Source organism: Vidua chalybeata, chromosome 2 (assembly GCF_026979565.1).
Source record: "Vidua chalybeata isolate OUT-0048 chromosome 2, bVidCha1 merged haplotype, whole genome shotgun sequence".
In the NCBI taxonomy this organism is placed as follows: Eukaryota; Metazoa; Chordata; class Aves; order Passeriformes; family Viduidae; genus Vidua; species Vidua chalybeata.
In genome coordinates, this window is record NC_071531.1 from 100,627,057 (window position 1) to 100,649,574 (window position 22,518).

Here is a 22,518-nt window from a genome sequence, read left to right on the forward strand (position 1 = left end):
TCTTCAGTCTGGGGAAGAGAAAGCTCTGGAGAGAGCTTACAGCACCTTCCAGAAACTAAAGGGGTCCTACAAGAGAGCTGGAGAGGAAGTTTCACAAGGGCATGTAAACAGGACAATGAGAAATTACCTTAAACTGAAAGAGGGCAGGTTTAGATTACATACTAGGTGAAATTCTGTACTGAGAGGGTGGTGAAACAATGCAACAGGTTGCCCAGGGAAATTGTGGAAGCCCCATCCCTGAAAGTGTTCCAGGCCAGGTTGGATGGGGCTTTGAGCAACCTGGTCCAGTGGAAGGTGTCCCTGCACATGTCGGGGAGGTTGGAATTAGATGACATGTAAGGTCCCTTTGCACCCAAACTGTTCCTTGATATATGCCCACTGAGTTAGAAAAATTGGTTTCCTCAAGGCAGACTTTCTTAGTATGGGCACAATCTTACAGCAAATCATCAGACCAGTCTTTTTGATCAAGTGGAGCAGGCTCTGTCTCATACTTTGCAGCTCAGATAATGGGTGGATGAAGCGCGGGACAACTGCTGAGCGCATAAACATATCTTTAAAAGCATCTATTTTGAGGAATTACGGAAAATAGTCTGTTCGGAATAATCTAACCAAACTAGCAAACACTCAAGTTTATTTTCCATTGTCTGTGAAAGCAAGGAGATTAGTGTTTGCCCGCAGAGAAATCACATTGGATCTGCCTTTTTAGTTGTTACAGGATATACAGCTGGATAGGCATATCTGTAGGGCTGAAATGAGAGAACTGTCTCTCGTTTGTTTTCTCCAGTCAAGCATAAATCTCTAATTTTAAGGGCATTCTACCCTTAGTTTAGATTCGTTTATTTTAGTTTTGCAGTCTCCATTTAAAATCCATTTTAATGAGTTGTTTATGCAATGATAGTGTTTTTAATATATGTTTAGGTTTTGTGCAACTCCAAGTCAGGCAATGATGTGTGAAGAAGGCATGAATTAATAATATGGCAAAGGCAACTGGAATACCTCCAAAGTACCAGCCAAACAAGATCTTGAAATGGGTGCCTGTCTGCCTGTTTGCTTGCCTCTGCCTCAGACCTGAGTTCAAGCTGCTGTGTCTCTCCTCAGGGGTGACTTTTCTTTTCTTGCCTTCTTGCATCCTGAAGCTGGTTAGGATACCCAGCCTGGTGCATGAGTGGTATCGATGATGGTGTGGATTTGAGTATGGGATGAAGGTCAGGGAGTGGAGGAATGCCAGGAAACCAGCATTTCTTCCCATATGCCATCATTCTGCGCTTAACTCACCTACTATGGATGAAGTAGAATGGTACCAAGACTCAAGTCAGCACCTCAAATCAGCTCTGTAGTAATCTTTACTCAAGGCCATAGGTGGCCAGCTTGGGAACCTCTGCTAGTGTTTGAAAAGTGTTGCAAGCAAACCCAAATTGCAGAAGCATCTCCAATAGGGAACATGGTGCATGAATGTTAGCAGGGCAAAGTCTTTCCAAATGCTGTGTTTGCCTGTGGCTTTTCTAATGGTGGCAGATCTGCATAGGACAGTTTGGTGACCCAAGCCTTGCCATAGTGCAAGGTATCATGGCCTTTTGATACTCTTTATGTGTGCCTACTTCCTGATCACTCATAAGAGGCTTCATAATTTGTCTCCAGTCATACCTTGAATATAATAACAAGAATAATTAAAACTCAAATAGCAATTTGGTGCTCTGACCATCTGGGATCCAGCCTGAGAGATGAGATGTAGTAGAGGCCCTAAAGCTGTTAGTAAGGTAAGCTTTCTTCCTTTTTGTTTTTTTTTTTTTTTTTGTAATTAATTTAAATGGCTTTTAAATGATTTTTAAATGAGTTCATACTCACAACAGCTTTGAAAATTTGTGTCTTGCCAGTGGGATCTGACTGCTGCTTCTACTGCTGTGCCTCAGTCTGATTCCCAGCTGGAAAAACCAAACCTCTGTATCAGCTGGGTGCAACCTCAGCACAGTGATAAAAGAAAGTGAATAAATAGTTGGAAGCTTTTCTAAACATCATTTAGAGGGTCCCTTTTTTAATATGTGAACCCCAGGGAGAAAAGAGAACAGGGAGGAAGAGGATATTACATTTTCTTTATTAGCATAAGTGTGTGATGGTTCTGTTACTTGCTTGAAAAGAGGATGATTAGAAGTATTGAATGCATGAAGTTAAAGCTGATGGAAGTGTTTTATGGATATCACTTTTTCTATTCTCCTTGTAGAGGTTTTCTGTTCTCCTCTTTAGTCTGGAAAAGCTGGATTGGGTTTTATTCTACTAAGGAAACCAACTACACACTGAGTGTTAAGGGAGGGACTGGAAGAATGGCAGAACCAGAGCAGTTAATTCTGGCCTCACCTTGGGGCTCGCATCCCAAGTATAGTAGCAGAGTAAAGAGGAGTCACAACTGCACTGATTATTTTCCAGAATGAAATAGTGTCTCTGTGGCAGGGTGTGACACTCCAGTGCTGCCATTTCTAGCCTCATTAGGCTTGTTATTAAGAGACAGATCTAATGCCATCAGGTGCAGTGGTACACTGATGCAAATAGGCAACTTTCAGGGCCCAGTAAGTCACTGCACCCTGTCATGGTGCACTTGGACTTAGGAGGGCTTATGCTGAGGCTGTGTAAGAAACACTGAGGTGGTTGATGCATCTCATGCCTCCTTGGCTGGGGCAAGCTTCCTGTGGGTATGGTGGAGTTAACACTTCCAAAAGCCTGTACAAAAAGGACTGATGAAAATGAATTCCAACTAGTATCAAAGGGGAGAGGGAATCCTTTCAGATGCCACGCACTAGGTTAGGCAGAGGGAAGGGAAAAGGGGTGGTTGTTTCCTTGAAGAGCTTATTTTAAGTTACAGGTGAAGCTGAGGCAAAAGAGAAACTTCTTCTCTTATCTAAATGTGGACATAGGTTTTTGGCCAGATGAGTAATCTAATACTGACAACACCATTCTTTTCTTTGTTAAAAGAGTCTGTCTTTAATGCTGGAGAAGTAGTGAAAAAACATCCTTAGATTTTTCATTTTGCAGCCAACGCCACAAAACAAAAAATCAGGTTTTGGTGACTCAGCAGGATTGTCCCATACTTTGGTGCAGCAGTGACTGCAGAAGCAGTAGTTGTCAGAGATAATGCCTAGCTGAGCCCTGATGCTGGCTTCAGTGCTGTCATCTTCAGGGCTGTTGGTCAGACAGCTTATACTTTCTGGTCTCAATATGCTTATGTCACCAGCAAAGTTTTAGGGCTAAAGCAGCCAAAATGAACTTTTTCATGGGCAACCAAAAGGTGCCTTTGTCTCCCAGGGACTCTTTTTTTTCCCCTCCTTTTTCTGGCTGCTCTGTGCCTGACAGTTGCAATATTCACTTGAAGATATGCATCGTGGTGGGCAGCCTGGGGTTAACCTGAGCAATTGTGCCAGCTGTCTTTCAGACCTGGCTTTGCCAATCTGATCTCAGCTGTCAGCATTTACAGTCCCTGCTGCTGAGAACTATCAGGCCCAAGAACAAGTAACGTCACCAAAAAGGCACTTCAGCAGCTTGTATTTCAGTCCATCTTTAGCAACTGTCTTTTAAATTTCCTATGGATCTGATAGGAGCCATATGAAGTACCCTGGGAAGCTTTACCAAAGGAGGGATACCAAGATGCCAGTAGGAATTGCCATTGAGGGTTATGGAACCGTTTTCCCAGCCCTTTTCAGCTCATCTTCCCAGCTGTTTTCAGCCAGGAAAGTTCTTGCTTGATTCAGGCTTATAGAGTGTAATTCCCAGATATTTTACCGTGTCCAGGGACTACCTTGTGGTAAGAGTAGAACTGCACTACAAAGTACAGCTCAGGAGAGTGAAGGGATGGGGGAAGGGAGGGGACCTGGCAGAACTAGAACTAGTTTTATTATGAGACAATTCCCTTCCTCTTCACCTGGACAGACAGACAGTGCCTTCAGCTTGCATCTGAGGAGCTTCTCTTCAGGCCTTAATTTGCACCTTTTCACTGTCCCACCAGTTCCAGGGTAAATAAGTAAATAAATACATATGTATAAAAGAAAAAAACCCACATGAAAAAAATCAAAATCACCACTAGAAAAAGAGAATCAGTGGTAGGAAGAAAGAAAACTTGGTTGTAAGTGGGGCCACATAGAGGAGAGACTGCAAATTTCTTGTTGCAGATTATTTCCACCCCTGGGTGCTGTTCACAGTAGAGGAATTCCACTGATTTGGTCCTCAAACAAGAGGACAGAGGAGGATGACATCCTGAAACCATCTTCTACCACCTTTGAAGGACAGTCTCTCTGCTGAGACTTTCAGAATAACTTGTTCTGCTGCATGAGACCACTAAGCTTGAAGCCCTTGAAGAGGCAAGAAACAGAGCTGGTTCAGTCCAAATTGCCTTGCAGCTTTATTAGGAGGAGTGCAGCATATTTGTATGTTGCTGTCTAGACATATACAGACAGACTGACAATTTCTGTGTATCGTTCAGAAAATAAAAAGTGACCCTCCAGGAGTCTGTCCGTGTAGGCACGCTTCTGTCTTTGCCCCAGGCTGGAAAAGGGTTTTACAAAAGTTAGGGACTGAATGAGGATATCCTTTTGGAAGCAAAGGAGGGGGAAAATTAGCTACCCAAGAATACCAATTTATTGTGGCAGTGGTGTATAGATGCTGCCCTCCAGCTGGTGGTGTAGGGCAGGATAGAGGCAAATACTGCTGGGGGAGAGCCTGCACAGCCCTCAGTGCTGTGTGTGACCATTCCTTTCTGTACTCCTGCCCTTGCAGATAATCTCTAACTTTTTTTTTTCCCACTCTTTGCCTCACTCTGTTGGTTATTTACTCAGAACATGATTTTCAGCCCCATCAAAACCCTTCAACCTTCATTCCCATCTCTTTGGTTCTGCTTTCTGCAATCCATTCTTGCTCCTCACCTTTCCTGTATGCTGCTAAAAGCTAAAAGAGCCTCCCCCTCCCCATCCCCAAATAAAATTAAAAGGTAACTGAGTTGTGAATGTAGTGACTGTCTAATCTGGCAATTGTCCTCTCTTCCCCTTCTTTCTCCCACAGGCTTTGCTGTTCACTTTCCCTCTTTCAGTTCTGCAGTAGGAGTAAATTCCTTGCCACTGAAGAATATCTTTTGCTTACCCGTTTTAATCACAACCTTAATAGGAATTCAAATAGTATAAGGCACAGATTGGACTCTGTACCCAAACTGTACAGGACTGAGACCCTGTAGTGTCTTACTGGAAAAGTCTGTCTTATTCTTGCAGGTGAAACAACAGATCCTGTTAATGAGAAATGAAATTACTTATAACAACTGGCCCATGTTGTTCCTCTGACAAGCCAGCTTGTGGAGAGTGGTTTGGTGACTGATAAGATAAGGGAGTGGAAAAGAGTTGTTGGGAGGTTGTTTCATTGAAATCTAAACAAATCTCACGTGCTGTAGATTGGTTGATGTCCTGCCCTAATACTTCACTTTTGCTATAGCCAGAAAAACAAAATCAAATCAAAGTTCCCAAGGCAAAACAAAACAAAGTGAAAGTTCCCAAGGCACAGCAGGCTAAATAAAAATATGCTGAAAGACATGCATAATATATTAACTGTAGTTTGCTTCATTTGTAAAGAGCAAAAGAGAACAAATATGCAGTGTCTTTGCCCCTTATGGGCCTTTGTCAGGGACATACTTCTCTGAGCTGTTCAGTGGAGAAAAAATATTTTTGAAAACATTTTTTCATAAGATCTTCCAAGCTGCCCTGCAAATATATATTAACTTCTTCTTGGGTTTTTTTTTTAAGCAGGACATTTCCAGCTCTCTGACTAATTTGAGTAAATTTATGCCAACAATAATGCAGCCAGTTTAAACCTGCACACTTTTCTCCATCTAGCAAGTGGGTGCTACAGAACAATTTACATCTATATGAACCACCAGGACTAGACCTTTAAAGATAATTTCTGTGATATCCTCCTCAAAATTGCAGCTAATAATATAGAAGTCTTTTTTTTCCCCATCCTTCTTAGTCATAAATCCTCTTAAAACATAATTCTAAGTAATGTAGATTTAAAGACTAATTTAAAATCAAGTGTTTCTTTTTTTGCTTCTTTTTTTTTTTTCCTAGAGGGGGTGTATCCTGCAAATGCTTTAGAAATGAGAGCCTTATTTCCAGTACAGATACAACCGTTCTGGCTCCAGTGCTGTCCTCAGCCTGACTCCTGTCCACATGCTGTCTAGTCCACACCCAGCTGGCTGCTATTCTGTGCCAGAGCTTGCTGACACAGCCATCACTTGGAAACTTGTAGGAAATATCATCAAAATATGTCCTTAACATAACAGCATGGGTTTTCTGAGGGACTCGATATCCTCTTCTGCACTTAAAGCACTATATATATATGTATATATATACACTGTGGTGCTGTTGGCAGATGGAAACTAGTGTTTTTAAGAAGTTGATTTAAAAGGTGACAGATTCCAGGCAGACAGAACAAAACAGATTTTCTTGCTGTTCTAATTCCTGCTGGATATACACCCGGATATCTAAAGAAACAGTGTGCTTTTCAAACCCTTACCTGAAATGACCTTGCAGAAATCTGGAGAATTGTCTTTGCAAACTTGTAGTCAAATTGTAAGGGCTTCTTTTCTGAACCAGTTCTCAAAACAGGCTCAGGCTTCCTTTGTGACCCTGTTTCACCCCATTAAAATACTTTTCTAATTTTTTAACAGTTTCTGTGTTTGAAAGCTTAAAAATTAGAATTTGAATATTTCAGTCTAACTGAAGAGCATTTACAAAAGTAGAAACTTGTATTTCAGAGAAGAACCCCACTTGTGCTTGTAGGATGCAAAATACACTGTATGCTACCATACATGCAGACTGTCCCTGGTCTTGGAAATGCTTTATGAGAGATTTCATCCCTCACAGATGTCTTGCTTTTATGATTTTTAATATGCATATGTACTTGCAAACCCAGAAGTTCATGTGCGCAAAGGGCTGCTGTTCTTTTGAGAGTATGGCTTTTAGGATTAGGCTACTGGAGGCCCTATCTCCATCTTTTCCAGAGGTGACCTCTGTTTGTAATTAGTTTTCAGTGTAAGAGCTGCCTGTGCATGCAGCTTGTCCATTATTTTATTAGTATTTGCTTTATCAGCTCATGACACAGATACTTTAGCAATGTGCATATCAGAAATGCACATACAAGTCTCTTGCAGGCACAGGAGGAACCTGTTTTGTTCCAAACAGCCTTACTTTATGTGGCTGTAGTGGTTGGAGTGCAGACACTTTGCAATTTTAGTATTAATTCCAGAAGAAGTGCTTGAAGAATGCATTCCAGTGCAGAATTATTCTGCTCTTTGGTGTTTAGTAGACACAGGCTAGTTCTGCAGAATCTTTCCATTTGCAGGGCTATGGGGATGTGAAAGGATGCCATTAAGATTCTCCCTTGGATGACACACCCTGATACATGATTGCTGTTTTTTGGAGGAGCTGTTTATTTTTATTTCATTCAAATTTTTCTTTGCTAAAAGCTTTCTGCCAGTAATTGCAGGTTCCAAAGTCAGCGGTAACATGGCAAAGACACATCCCAAATATAACAGATCCTAATTATACTTTTCATTTCTTAAAGTCTCTCTCAGGCTGATTTCTGCTTAAAGAGCAGCTTGCCAAACTGGAAGTGAGCTGGCTAGTGATGTGGGTAGGAAAACTGTGCAGAAAAATAATGACCTTTCCCTCTGTCAAGGGCATCTGCCTGCTCGTTACTGCAGTGACCTGGTACCACAGAATCCCTCAGGTGTACCCACTGATTCTGGCTGATAGAAATCCAGAAATCCTCCACTCTGCTCAAGCAGACCCTTTTTGTATGTTCATGTGGGCATGATGAGACACACATATATCCCCTTCAGGCTTAATTATGTGACACATGACTGTGAGTGACAGTGGAGGCCAGCAAGGAGCTCCAGCAAATCTCCATCAAAGCAGTTTTTCTAGTCAGAAGTAGTCTTGTGGAACCCCCACCAGCATTGCTCATTCCTCTAGTCTGTAGTCCAAAAAAATAATGTATTTCCATATTGTGGCTTTGCTCTTGAGTAGTTTAAGACAGCAGTTTTCAACCTCACTTGTGCTGCTAACCTCTCCCAACCACAAAAAATCATTGTGTGGCCCTATTCTCATCACATTACTTAAATTAAATACAAACATGGCAAGTGCTTCTACCCTTGCTAAAAGTATTTTGTGTCTAGAGTCATGGACTCAGGTTTTAGAGGAGACAGTTCAGTGGAAAAGATCTTTTTCTGCTTTGTATAAACCTACATAAATTTTGCTGGGTCAAGGATAAGACTTTATTGCAAGTAACTCTCTGTAACAAGCCAGTAACAAAAGAAATCAGAATATGCCTCTTTTGACAGAGGGAAAAGTTTTTTAAAAAAAAAAAAAGGAAAAAAAAGACAGAAGAGTAAGTTTGTATAACTCAATAACTTTTGACATTTTTAATGCCTTCCTTCCAGGAAAATGGGAGAAGTGGACAATGTTTCTGATCACTGGAAGGGACTTGGGGAAAGTCTTGTCCACATAGGAAATCTGTGTTGGCAGAAAAGTGTCCAGTTGGCAGAAAACTGCCATGACAGGCAGTTACTCATCTGAGTAATTCCTTAAATGTTAACCAGACTTTCATGAGCAGATTTCCAAATCATTGAACTGACCAGAACTTTACTCCAGTGCTTTGAGGACTATTCCTGGCATAAGAGCCTCCTTCATTCCTTTTTTTTTTTTCCTCCAGTAACAGAGTAAGAAGAAACCTTGTTTTGTTTTTGACTGTTCCTTATGATCAAGTCTTGATAGGGATTCAATTTGTGCTGCTGTTGCTGCCAAAAATCCCCCATGGCAATGCAAAGTTCCTTTTTTGTTAGCAGGGACAAGATTTGCAGGCCTGATGAAAGCATTCTCCTCCAGGCTGTTGTTTTCTCTATCCTTACTACTGCTACCATGTCTCAGGCACACTTCATGGTCCTAATGCTAAAATGACTCTTTCTTGAGGGAGTTACTCACAAAGGTGGTAGACACATCACTATTTTTCCTTCCCCTTTGTGAATATGTTTTCTTTCTGTTATCTCTTAGGAATTTTTTCCCTCTTGTTATTAGTGGTCTCATTTCAAGGTATATGGAAGTTTTGGTATTGTGTATTGGAGATGATGCTTTGCCAAGCAATTATTTTTCTTTTTTTTTTAAATTTTCAGGATATCATTGGTTTGGATAGCAGATGCAAATATGTAATCTCTTCACAAAGATTGTATGGATTGCAGTCTTCATGTATATATTCTGTGTTGCAGAAATGCCTCCACGGTCAATTGGTTGATACCACTTTTGGCCCATTTTGTCATGTGTTCATGATGGTGCTGTACAGTGTCTAATCATGCTACACTGATAATAAGAAAATCTGTCTTTGCATGATACAGTTTTCCATTATATTATAATGGAGAAATTAGTGCTGTTTTTATTCCTGTTAGGATCAGCAGTAATTCAAGCTCAGTTGTAGCTGCTTTAATTTAAGTGGTTATGTGCTCTGAAATATTATGGTGTTTCCTACCTTCCTCCCCTCATATCTGTCCAGTCTCTCCCAACTAGCTGGGCTGCCTTACCTGTGAGCCTGCTACTGCTCTGGGCTTGGGTGGCTGACTTTAATCTCTCTTTCAGTGCTACTCCAGTCATAGTAAAACTCTGTCTATTTTGCTCACATTTGGGCACGTATTTGTAGGGTGTTTTGTTCTAGCTCTGTGCTCTGCTGACCCCTGGATACTTTTAGCTGAGCCTAGCTTGGTTGGAAGTCATAATTGTACTTCATTCAGCACATGTGAGACCACATCTGAAGTACTGTATCTGGTTTTGGGCTTCCCAGTAGAAGAAAGGCATAGGCAGACTGAAGCAAGGCCCCTAGAAGACTACCAAGGTGTACAGTGAGCTGGAGCAGAGGATATATGAGAAGAAGTGGAGAGATCTGGGACTGTTCAGATCAAGGGAAGGTCATTGGGGAATCTTATTGCTGTCTAAGACTACCTAATGGGAGGGGATGCATAAGTCAGACTCTTTTCAAAGGTGCATGATGATAAGAACAGACACAATTTGGAACATTTGAAATCCTGACTGTATATATTTGGATGGAAAAAGTCACCATAGGTGTGAGCAAAGACTGACACAAATTGTCCAGAGAGGCTGTGATATCTCCAACCTTAAAGCTGTAAAAAGCTTGACTGGAGAAGACTCTGAGCAATCTCCTTTAAGCACAAGAGGACCCTCAGTGGTCCTTCCAATATAAATTATTCTGTGACCACCTTATCCTCAGAGAGAGAGAGCAGATGATACAGGCAGCTTTGAAGGTCTGGACGGGAAGCTCTGGGAATCAGTCTCCAGAGAAATAGGATTTGGAGGATAGCTAGTTACAGAATCACAGAACAGCCCAGATTGGAAGAGACCTTGAAAGATCATCTGTCCAACATTTTGTGGGAAAAGAAGCTTAGATAAGATTATCTAGCACCCTGTCCAATTGCATCTGGAAAACCTCCAGAGACAGAAATTCTACCACACCCCTTGGGAGGTTGTTCCAGTGGTTGATTATTCCCAGAGTAAAAATTTATTTTTCGTATTGAGCTGAAACCTCTCTTGACACAACTTTTATCCCTTGCCCTTTGTCTTTTCCCTATGTCTCCTTGCAAAGAGAAAGCCTCCATTCTCTTTGTAGCTGTCCTTTAAGTACTGGAATACTGTGATGAGGTCCCCCGAGCCTTCTCTTCTCCAGGGTGAAGAGAGGCAATGACTGAATGCAGTTTTCATCCAAAGTTTTATAAACAGTTCCACTAAAAAGAGAGGAGAGCAAGACAGCTGCAGGAAGGTGAAGGACAGAGACAGTATCCTCCCAGATTGCTCTCCTCAATTCGCTGTTGTTTACACTTCTTGGGCGTGAAGCTGCAATGGTGTCCTTGGTTCTTAGGCTGGAAAAGGATTGTTTTGTCTAACTAAACTGTGAAGAGAACTTGCTAACACTTTATATGAACTTCAGAGTTATGTACTAATGCAGTACAGAACCTGGAAAATATGAAAGCTAAAACTTAAGGCGTCATTCTCTCCTCTGTTTTTGGAGGACTTGGTGAGGAGCTGGGCACAGAATACCACTGCTGACCTGTGGCTTGTCCAGAACTGCTGTGGTTTAATCCCAGCCAGGAACTAAGTACCATGCAGCCACTCACTCACCCCATCCTGTGGGGAGGAGAATTGGGAAAAAAAGTAAAAGTTGTGGGTTGAGATAAGAGCAGTTTAATAAATGAAGTAAAAATAAATTTAATATCAACAATAGCAATAATAATGCTGCTTATGATGATAATAGTAGTTACTGAGTAATGAAAAAATAAGAGAGAAATAAATCCCAAGAAAAACAAGTGGTGCACAACACAGTTGTTCACCACCAAATGAGCAAATGCCCTGCCCATTTCTGAGCATGATCTTCTATGGTATGAAATATCCCATTGATCAGCTGGGATCATCTGTCCTGGACATACTCCCTCTCGACTCCTTGATTGGCAGAGCATGGGAACGTGAGCAGTCCTTGACTCAGTGTAAGCACTACTTAGCAACAACTAAAACATCAGTGTGTTATCAGCCTTATTCTCATGCTACATCCAAAACACAGCACCATACTAGCTACTAGGAAGAAAATTAACCCTGTCCTAGCTGAAACCAGGGTAAGGACACAGCTAATAGAAATGATGTGGAACACTGGCTGACTCCTGTACTCCTACATGAGGTCAGTAAGAAGGAACCTGAACAAGATGCTCACAGTTAGGTTGGGCTGCCTGTCTTCCTTTTCTCCCTGCCTCACTGCCTGCCTGCGTGCCTTCAGTCCTAGGTAACACCCAGGCTGCTGGCAGCACAGCAAGGAGGCTGGTGAGTAATGTTGCATTAGCCATTATTAAAGGCTGTTAGCATTGTGTGCTGTGACATGTACCTGGTATTTATTACTTCTTCTCTGGATTGCATGGTATCATCTTGGATGGATGTGAGCCAGTTTCCAAATCCTGCCCTTCCTCTTTCCCTCCCATGTGTTCAAAATCCAGCTGTGTTCAGCAGGTATAAAAGTGCTGACCTAAAGAGCCCATGACAGCCAGCTGCACTTCCCTATTCCCTTTCTCTCCTGCTTCCTTCGCTCATTTTTCAAATGAAGTAGTTCTGCTCTTTCTGGTGCTCAAAATGGAAACTGTGTTTCTCAGTGCAGAAACTTTCTGCCCTTGCTGTCAGTCACACAAGGAGTTCATGTGCCACCTGCACCAGTGTAGGAAAAGAATCACTAGTACGTGTGCAGGGAGAGCCAGCTAGTCATTAATTCAGTTTTCAAGCATGTAGTATGTTTTGCTCAAGCAAATAATTAATTCAGTTCACCATTTGAAGTTTGTTTTGAGAAGAAGTCTCAGTAAGGCATTGTTCAGCAGCATAAATCCTAGTAAGTCTTTAGAAGTATAAATTTTGCTGTGGCATCTTCTGATCAGTAAAGCTTGTCTTTTGCTGTGTGGTCAGCTTTCTTCCATGTCTTTCTTCCATGTGGTCAGCTTTCTCCCATGTCAGCTTTCTTCCCCAGGTGCCTGGGGAAGGGCAAACAAAAGCATTAGGCCATCCATGAGGATATTCATCTTCCTTACATAGCAAACATTCCCCAAATTGCTGTTCATTGATAGCTTCACCCCATGGCCACCTTCCCTGGACCAAGGAGTCACAGAGGCCTCAGCAGTATAGAGGAATCACCATCTCAATTGCCCTGTGCAGTAAACATGAGGCTGGGTTTCAGTCTTTGGGTGCTGGTGGAGCTGGAGATGAGTTACGAACTCACAGACTTTGTGCTCGGATAGTCAGTAGAGGAAAAGACACCTGTCACACTCAGAGGGTTCGAAAAGTGGAGCAGCCTCTGTATCTGCATTGCAGAAATGTGAGTGAGGAAATACATGATGAAATGCGGGTGAAATGTGTGCAGTGAACAACTGAACAATAAACAGCACCTGTTGCTTCTGTGCTTTTTGACTGTCATACATGAAATGCCCAGATCCTTCAGGACACCACTGTTCATTATTTTATTGCATTTGGCAAAGCTGAGTATGAAGAAGATGCAATCTAGGAATCTCTGGAAACTGAGGGAGGCACGAGGGTTTGGTGAAAACTTTTTTTCTTCAAAAGTAAATAGGACAGACAAAAAAAGGGAACATTCCCTTCATTGTCATGGTACTAGTGAATTAAGATATATCCTGGGACCAAGAGTCTAAACAAAGGGATATGCTGGAGTGCAACCATACTGTGTGAATTGGAAGTTGATAGCAAAGAGCTATCTACAAGTAAGCAACTTCACAACATCTCCATCGGTCCAGGGCATTGAGTATCCCTGCATGCTCCAAGCCAAGTGTTGGCTTGTTTGAGGGCTGGGAATTGCACTGTTGGAAATGACAGGCTGCCAAGCTGTTCTCACAGATACAGGCAATTTTTGCAGTGAGCCAAGAATTAAACTTTGTGGCCAAGAGTTAAACCTTGTAAACCTGTGTCAAATAACAACCCTTTTGTAGTTCATATGGCGTTTATGCATTTGTACTGTTAAAGAATAAGTCTTATTTAAAAATAGGTCTCAATTTTGAAATCTTTTAAATTTCCCTCTTTACATACTGTTCTTGGACTATAAGAAGGCATCATCTGCTGCTTTTAAAATGTACTCTAAGCAGAAAGACTTGAATAACAAATGCTACATTAAGTTAATAAACATCTTTATACTGGTGGGTCATGGCACTGAAACTGCCTGTTCATGAAAGCTCAAAATTCTTCAGCTTTAGAAACCCACGGAAGCACATAAGTCACTCAAAATAAATCCACAGAGAAATTACATTCCCTTCCTCACTGCTGTCCTGCTGTGGGAAAGACCTTTTGCTATCCCTGATTTCCCTCTGGGGTGAAATCACATCCACCATTCAATACAAAATTAATAAAGGTATATAGAGCATGTTGAGCAAACACTGACATATCCCCAATGGTGAATTTACATCCCTCCATTCTGTTTAAAATTAATAAAGGAAGACAAGGCATACAAAACCAGCACAGGAGAGTATAAAACCCCTCACGCAAAGCCCACCAAGGCTTGGCACTGAGGGTGAGCTTCTGTGCTGGAGTAAGCGGCTCTAAGCTTGAGGCAAATCTTGGGGTGGAAATGCTGCTTCCCTTTCTTCAGGAGGGCAGGTTCAGGAGGGCTGCCTGGCAGCACGCCCAGTGGCTTTGTCACTCGGGAGTGGGAATTGCCTGAGCTATTTGATGTGTTTGCAACATGTCTGTGACATTCCCTCCTTTCTGCAGGTGATGTGCAGGATAAAATATGCTGTTTGAATTGAAGTCTTGTTCATCTGCGTCCCACCTTCCACTTGCCTTCTGCCCTTCCCTCTCCCAAAGGCACACTCTGCTGTCATCAGTGTGCAGTTATGGATCTGTAAAAATTTTCTGTGATCTGAACAGCCAGCCACAGGCTTCATGGGCTGTTTTGATGGACCAGGGACTGCTGGAGCAAGGGATTGAAGATACTCTGAATGTCTGTGGCATTTGCTCCCTTCAGACAGTTGCCTGATTTTAGTATAGAAAATAGGTAAGCGTGCTCAAACGCTCCTTATATAATCTGACTCGATGATTTGCTTCTCGGGTACCTCTTTATGAACTGGGAGGCCTGGCATGGAGGTCAAATATCAGCAAGAAGGGCTCTTGCAGTTATCCTACAGAAATTAAATATAATCCCTTATGCTCAAAGCAGTCAATAACCTGTTGTTTACCAGCACCTGTTACACTGTACCCTTCAGAGCTGTGCCAGCCCCCTCCACAAGTGCCAGCCATTGATCCAGCTGCAGAAACTTCCCGCAACTGATTGTGAACAGTTGGAAAGTGTCAGTTTTTGAAATGTTTATGGCCACACATTTCTGAAGAGATGAGCTGTTTTTGGTTGCCTGCTGGCTTCAGGTTAAGCTATTTTTTATCACTCTGATGTTTTGTAGACACCGCTGGTTACTCCCAGGTTTGCAGCATCAGCTTCTCCTACCAGTTCATGTGTATTTTATGAGCCCAGAGATGTTTTGGCAGAAAGTGGAGCTGTGCCAAAAAGAGTTGTTCCTGCTTGTCTTTATGCTTGCCTTTTTTTCTGTACTTGCAGCATCTGAAGAAAGGGAATACTATAGCTGTGGCAAGGAAAAGCTGCCCAAACTGCTTTGTAGAGTCATGGCTGTTGTGCATATTTACAACTGTCCAGGAAGAGTGTGTCCACTGTGTGTCTTAGGCTCCTTACCTACCAACTCCTCACACTGCTTCTAAGAGAAATTGTGCCAGTCTGTGGTGGCCTGTTGGAGGTCTGCAGATGGTACCAGTTGCCACAAAAGTAGGATTTATTTGGGGACTGCCTTGCAAAGACTCCAGAGATTTTTTCAAGCTTGATGGCCCATGTGGGATCACACCAGTCATTAGGTATCCCCCTTGTGCCCTGTGGGACAGACCCACAGTGTCCTCCATCTGCCAGCACTTCAGTGGAACTTCAGTGGGTACAAGGCCAAGCTGCTAATCTATGAATTTCAGAAGCGTATTTTGCAAGCAATGCCTTTTAGCTAACTTAAAGGTGAACTGCTCATTTGGATGAGGAACTGTGTTAGGTGGGATGAAGCTGTTGCAAGAAAATATCTTCCTTCCAACAAAATTCCTTTCTGTAGGCAAGTCTTTAGTCATCTTTGTAACCTTTGTCATCCTCTCCTCCCGAGGGAGTTTACTCTTTGACCTTTGCTATTCTACCAAGGCGCCTCATAAATTATTATTCTTTTAAATGGCACTTAGACTGTCGTCATGACTGCTAGCCTTGAAGATTTGCAGTCTACTCTGTAATTTTGAGGGGGAAAAAATGGTTTAGTGACAGAAGAAATATTGTACTTCACGATAAAACTACTTTTGTGTTTCATTTTCCACTCAAGTCATTCATATCCCTGTCACTAACCTCATTCAGGTCAAGGGCTTGAGGCAGAGAACGGGCATAATATTTTTGGTTAGACTGATGCATCTGAATATTGCAAACATCTGTAATTTTGAATTGAAATGAACACTGTGTTAAATCCTCAGGCAAATATTATCAAGACATAATAGATTACTGAAGTTTGCATTTCTTTTGGCAATTCAGACCAAGGCTCTGTTGACTGGGTTATTCCAGACATTAATGAACCTGTTTACATAAAGGGAGCTGCTCCTTATGGCTGCAAATTAGATCCTGGATTCTGCAAACTTTGTAGGAAAATCTGTGGGCCAAGTAGTTGAGATAATAATGAAAAAATTAATCAGGCACACTTTAAATGTGAAGCATGGAAGAAAACATCTGCAGCACTCGTTGGACATCTGGGTAACATACTTGCAGTGCTGTTTTGCCAGCTTACATCTGGAGTGGTTCATGAGAAGAGAACAGATGCTAGTGTGAAATAGGTCATCATAGCAGCAGGGCATCAGAATAGAGGCATTTCTTTTTTTTTTTTTTCTTGCAGTAACAGATATTTCTTTTTATTCACACCAATTATGAAAATGTTAGCCAAGTATGCAATGTGAATGCATGTATTGTGACAAGCCAGTACTCCTAAAGGGTGTCAAGGTAGAAAAATAACCGAACAAGGAGGCTTCAGAGAAGCAGCCCTTTTGCATTACACACTGAGTATTCTTTAACAGACATAGTGATTATTTTTTGTTAAGATTATGATCTTTTTTCCCCCCATGCCTTATTATTGTATTTAGTAGAGATGTTACTAAATGCCTTCTAGGAGGCAAATGCCCAGAAGCAAAGATGCTAATTCAGGCGAGTTTCATCAGTCATTTCAAAAGAGAGGTCATACAGATAAGAGAAATGAACAGTACACAGTATGTGAAGCAGTGACATTCAGTGAGCCCTTGTCACTAGCAGCCATTAGCATGGAGGCCTGCTGCTACGTTTCAGTGCTTTATGTGCTTTTCTTGACCAGGCAGGGAGCCTTCGGAGCACTGCAGCAGTCAGTAGCATACAAGTTATTGTTTCCTTTTTGAATGCTTTATATTTTTAGTACCATTTAGATTTTTCTGTGTCCCCTTGTGCATCTAAATTTTAAAGAGAATCGAAGAATGCATAATTCATATCTGTCCCAGAGGTAATGGAATGACTCAATGATATCTGTGAAGGAGATGATTTTAAATTTCATGTCTTATGCAAGAGGTCATATTTATACAAAAAGTGCAAAAATTGGTCTCAGGGATACCCAGATAATTATGCTTACAATAATAAGTGTGGATTCCAGGTGGGAGTATCACAGGAAGCTTTAGTGTGTTGTGTGTTACCATCCCTTATTATCATGGTTGTCGTGATCGAAAACTTAGCAACTGATAGATCTCAAGCTCTGACTTGTATTTTGACTTGGAATAGCACTTGCAGGAGGTGTGAAAACACAGGTTTGCTTTGATTCTGTTGAAGTATTCATGCAAGATGTGAAGCATTTGTTTACTGCTGAAATTCTTTCCTTCATTTAAAGCAAAAAAGTTGTTTATTGATGTTGGGCAGAACCCACCAGTAGATGCTTTGTCACACAGCACAATTCCACTGGACTATTTCTGCTCTCCTTTCCCAAAAGCCTAGAAGTGCCATGGCTAGAAATAAGTGTCTGGTTCTGTGATATGCTATATATTTGAAAATGCACTTTATGGGCTGTATTACAGACAGTTCAAAGGGAATATAAATTGGTGCAGTATTCTTTCTTTTCTTCTAATCCAGTTCCATATATTCATTACATTTTTACCCTGAAACATATCTTTAAAAACAACTTGCCAGTTTGCATTTTATTTAACTTGGACTTTGCTAAATTTATATAATTGTTATGATCTAGCTGCTCCTGTAGTGTAAAATATTTAATATCCTCTAAACCAGTTCTACTCTGACTTTTAGCATTGTGTATCCAAGGAGACAGCTGATTTTATTTGCTTTTCCTTTGGAAACTTCCTAGTTTTAACTCTGCTTTCCACTTTTTGCAGGATTGGCCATGAGAATTTGTAACATTCCTTTGGAAATACTGTGATGGGGCCACTGAGAAGTTACGTTCCTGTGTACAGGTCTGTAAACTGTATTGTGTTCTATTTGTCATGGTTTAGGAATGGCATTCTCCAATTTAGTGTTCCCACTGAAACCACTCCAAGCTATATGTTGCTCACTCCCCTCCTCTCTCCCTGCTTCATTCCCTCCTTCCCTCCCCGTTCCTCACTTCCATGGTGGATTGGTGAGGAGAATGGGGGTCACAAAAGATAAAGATAATGAATTGAGATAAGAACAATTTACTGGAAACAGCAATGAGGTAAGAAAATGAACAGTAACAGCAACAATACTAATGATGGAGTGTGTAAGAGAAAGAAATCTTGCTGACCCCCTGGAAACCTCTGACAATACACAGCCACTCCCTCTGCCACGCTACCCCAGTCCAGAAGCAAGTCCTTCCCCCTGTTCTTGGAAGATGACCTGAGGTGGTACAGGATAACGGTGTGGGTCCTAGCCATACCCTATCCTGTCTACTGCAAAAATTAAACCTGCCCCAGCTGGAACCAGGACAGTATTTCAGCGTGTAGACCCCTGTGCTGACTTGTTATCTTTTTTATCTTGAATGTCTGCAAGCCAAATCTCATTTTATGCTGGAGAAAGTGTTGTGAAAAATTCATTTTGTTTCTCACCAGATGCTTAGGATGTAACTCTGTTCTGTTACTGTTGTACAGATGTAGAGTAACCCATTCATCTTTCCTTCGAAGTGAGTGATTGCAGTTTATAGAGTTGAACTGCAGAAAGGAATTGGGCCTGTATGTCATTTTCTTCTCACTGCTATGTCTTTCAGTGTGTTTTGGAGCTGCATTACCCTAAAAGGCCCTGCTATCGATTGCTTCCACCCAGGTTGCTCATATGTGAGCAGCTGACCGCAGTTACAGCTGTGGATATTTTCAGAAGCACACTTAGCAGACAATCAGCAGAATTACTGAGGCTTTTGGGTCAGGAGGAGCTCAGGTTCATGGAAAGTTTACAAAAATGAAAAAAAAAGTTTATATTTAAGAGACTGTAAAAAGAGCATAATAATAATGACTTGGCTCCTGTAGTGTCAGCATGGCAAGAAGTGGTGAGAAGCCTGTAGCTAATGCTGTGTCCTTGTCAACTGAAATGATAGTGTGGCCAGCAATCACTCTGATTTAGAGGGTAGAAGACACTCCCCTGCATTTCAATATGTTCTTCTATGCAGCTATATAACAGAGAAAAAAATATTTCTTACTGCTTTCAAAGCTGGTACTGAACAGCATTTTAATAGAGATCTGTTAAGAAAAACCTATGGGATCAACCTTTCCATCTGGGTGGTCATACCCTGCTATTGGTCACACTTGGGATCTGTAGGAATTGTATGCCCTAAATAATAGTTTTCAAAAATGTTCATTTTTGAATATACTGTATTTTATTTGCTTGGTTTATCTTGGCGTGCTTTGGGTGTTGCTGTTCTCCTTGTCGACTCTGTAGTCACATACTGTTTTATTAGTCTGTAGGAATTCTGCAGGGAAAGTAGCCTGTAAGCCTTAAACAAAATCAGATGGATTTAGGAGATGAGAGGTATCCAAAACAACTTTTAATTCATTCTTGGAAATTATTATGATAATAACTTTTAAAGCCAACACAGCTCCAAGACACTTTAGAAACTCTTTGAACCTAGATGTAAACCTCACACAAGGGCACAGCTTCTGTAATGAGCGAAAGCCCTACATCAGACTGGTTGAGATACTGCAGATACCAATCTGATAGTGCTGCCTTGGGCCTGTGTTGAGTGAAAGCTCTGTGTTCAAAAATAAGTAGCTTTTTACTGTAATTGAACAACTGTTGAATGATCTGTGTCATCCCAAGGCTTTGACTACACTGCTTCTTTCTTTAATGATGATACCCCTTCAGGCAAAATTTGTGGTTTTCTTAGACGGGGATGGGGAGAAAGAAGTGCAAAACACTGGAAGACATTTTGGATCAAGGGAGAAAACTAGTTGCAGTTGGCATTTGCGTACTTTACTAGTAGCAACCGCAGCTTTATAAAATCTTCCTTTCCAGACCTGTCTATGAGTGTTGTTTGAATCATGCCTCACCTAAGGCTTCCAAGAGTTACTGCTAAAATTGCCAAAGCAAAGTGAAGTTAGGCCTGCGTCTTAATAATGTGATACAAATGCAATCAACAGCTGCCATGTGGAGAATTTTTAGGCAAGTCATTTGTCTAAAACACATTTTAAAAGTTCCCTTGTTCAGCAGTGTAGTTCTTGGAAAATTGTGATGTACATACAAATTAGTATTGTGACATTTAAAAAGAGGAGAAATATGAGATTCATTTGATATATGTACATGTTAAAAGTATGTATTTTAAGAGGCATAAAGTAGTTGGGTATGGGTGTGATGTACCTTCATTATAATGCAGAAGCAAAGGAAAACCAATTAAATTAAAAGGCAAGACAGTTCTACTGAAAAGGCGATAGAAGGTATAATTTCCCCTTGGAAAGTATTGCCCTGAGGTATTGTCAAAGGTATTCCCAGAAATAGATATTTACATCAATAAGAATGCCATCACAGATATATTTTGCATATTATACCTTTATAAAGAAGTTACAGCAGTTACACAGCAGTGGCAGAAGGCTGAACTCATTGATCCTCAGCCTGGGATCTGGGTGAAGCTTCTTCTGCTACTATGTAGGTATCTTTTGTACCACTTCTCTGCAGTGTCTGGTATTGATGTTGAATGGAAACAGGATAGATGATCTAGCTAAATAATTAGTTTAACCTGGGTCAGCTATTTCCTTTTATCCCATGTCTTTCACTGCAAATTTCAAGGTTTTTTTTGTCATTTGCAAATATCTCCTCCTCTTGTTTTCTTAATCTCTTGTTTATTTCCTGCATATGATCCCTCAACTCATTCCCCAGAGGGGCCTCTTTTTTCCTGAGGTCTTTATTACTTGTTATTGCTTTGTTGGAGTTTTATTAATTTATTGCTCAAGTTTCTAAAGTTTTCTGTTTGGGTCACTAAATACCTCTTAGGGTGTCCTCAAACGTTTGCCCTTGACACTCCTGTGGTGAAACAAGTATCATGGTTTTATAGGGAGCAGAGAAAAACAGAAGTGGTGAAAACAGTTCATGGCCACCACATGGGATGAGGAGGCTCTGACTCCTGGGGCTGGGCTCCTCTGCCCTGTCCTCCTGTTACAACCTCCTGGGCACATGCTCAGCATGGGCTGGCTCCTGGGGAAGTTTGGTGGGGGGAGCACTGCTCCGTTGTCTTGCTGCTTCTCAAGTGAAGAAATCATAACTGGCAAAACACAAATCTGTCAAAAAACATAGGAGGGAAAGGGAGAAGGGAGAGTGAGAGTCTAGGGTGGACACTTTTCTACCCTAGCGTGTATTCATGGCAACTGTACCTTTGATCTCCATACTGCTGCTGCACATGGACCTGCTGCTGCACTGGATAAAAATGCAGGCACGCATAAAGCCATGCTGCCGGAAAGGCCAAACTCTGTGCCACCAGGCTTTGTTCAGGGCTCAGCTGTCCCACCAGAGGCTCCTGTGGAGGATTGCAATGAGAAAGCAGAGGGAGCTGGTGCACAAAACAGGACTGTGAAGGAGCATGGTTATCTTTGTGCATCTTATATGTAAATTACCTGGCTAGAAAGAGACAGGAAGGAAAGGGGATGTTACTGCCTGGAAATATGCCATGAATGCATTTGATACATATATTTGAATTATTGAAAAGATGGAAACAAAATAGTTTGGTAGCTGGAGAAAATCTGTAAGCAAGATGCTTGAAGGAAATATGGGAAGATAAAATGGGAAGGTGGGGGAAGTGAATCTCACAAAGCTGCCATGGAGGGAGAATTGTATTTTATTAGAACATAAATCCAAACAAGACTGTGATTTTGTAAAGACTCTTGTGTCCAAATCATGAGTCTTATGTGCAACCTAATTATAAACACAATGAGCTGGTGCAAGGACTTGAGCACAAGTCTTGTAAGGAGTGACTGGGGGAGCTGGGGGTGTTTGTCTGAAAAAAAAGGAGGCTCAGGGGAGACCTCATCACTCTCTACAACTGCCTGTAAGGAGGGTGTAGTGAGGTGAGAGTTCGTCTCTTCTCCCATGTAACAAGCAGTGGGGTAAGAGGAAACAGCCTCCAGTTGCACCAGGGAAGGTTTAGATTGGATATTAAGAAAAAATTCTTCACTGAAAGGATTGGAACAGCACTGGAACAGGCTGTCCAGGAAGGTGGTGGAGTCACCATTCCTGAAAGTGTCCAAAAAACATGGGCATGTGGCACTTAGGGACATGGTGGGAAACATGGCCCTGCTGGGTTAACAGTTGGACTTGATGATCTTGGAGGCCTTTTCCAACCTCAACAATTCAATGATTTTATATGCATTTGTTATTTTCATTTTTGAATGGTGGCTCAGAGTGTCTGTTACCATCCGGCTCTGATTTTTTGTTGCC

General features: G+C 41.5%; 1 protein-coding gene across 3 annotated transcripts in view; it reads left to right on the forward strand.

Annotated features, from left to right (window-relative positions):
* The window catches only part of ENOX1 (ecto-NOX disulfide-thiol exchanger 1), a 359,470-nt gene that overhangs the window by 93,811 nt on the left and 243,141 nt on the right, over nt 1-22,518 (forward strand). For all 3 annotated transcript variants that reach the window (XM_053936182.1, XM_053936184.1, XM_053936183.1), the window contains exon 3: nt 18,027-18,104. The gene's annotated coding sequence lies outside the window, so the exon portion shown is untranslated. The remainder of the gene's footprint in view (nt 1-18,026; nt 18,105-22,518) is intronic.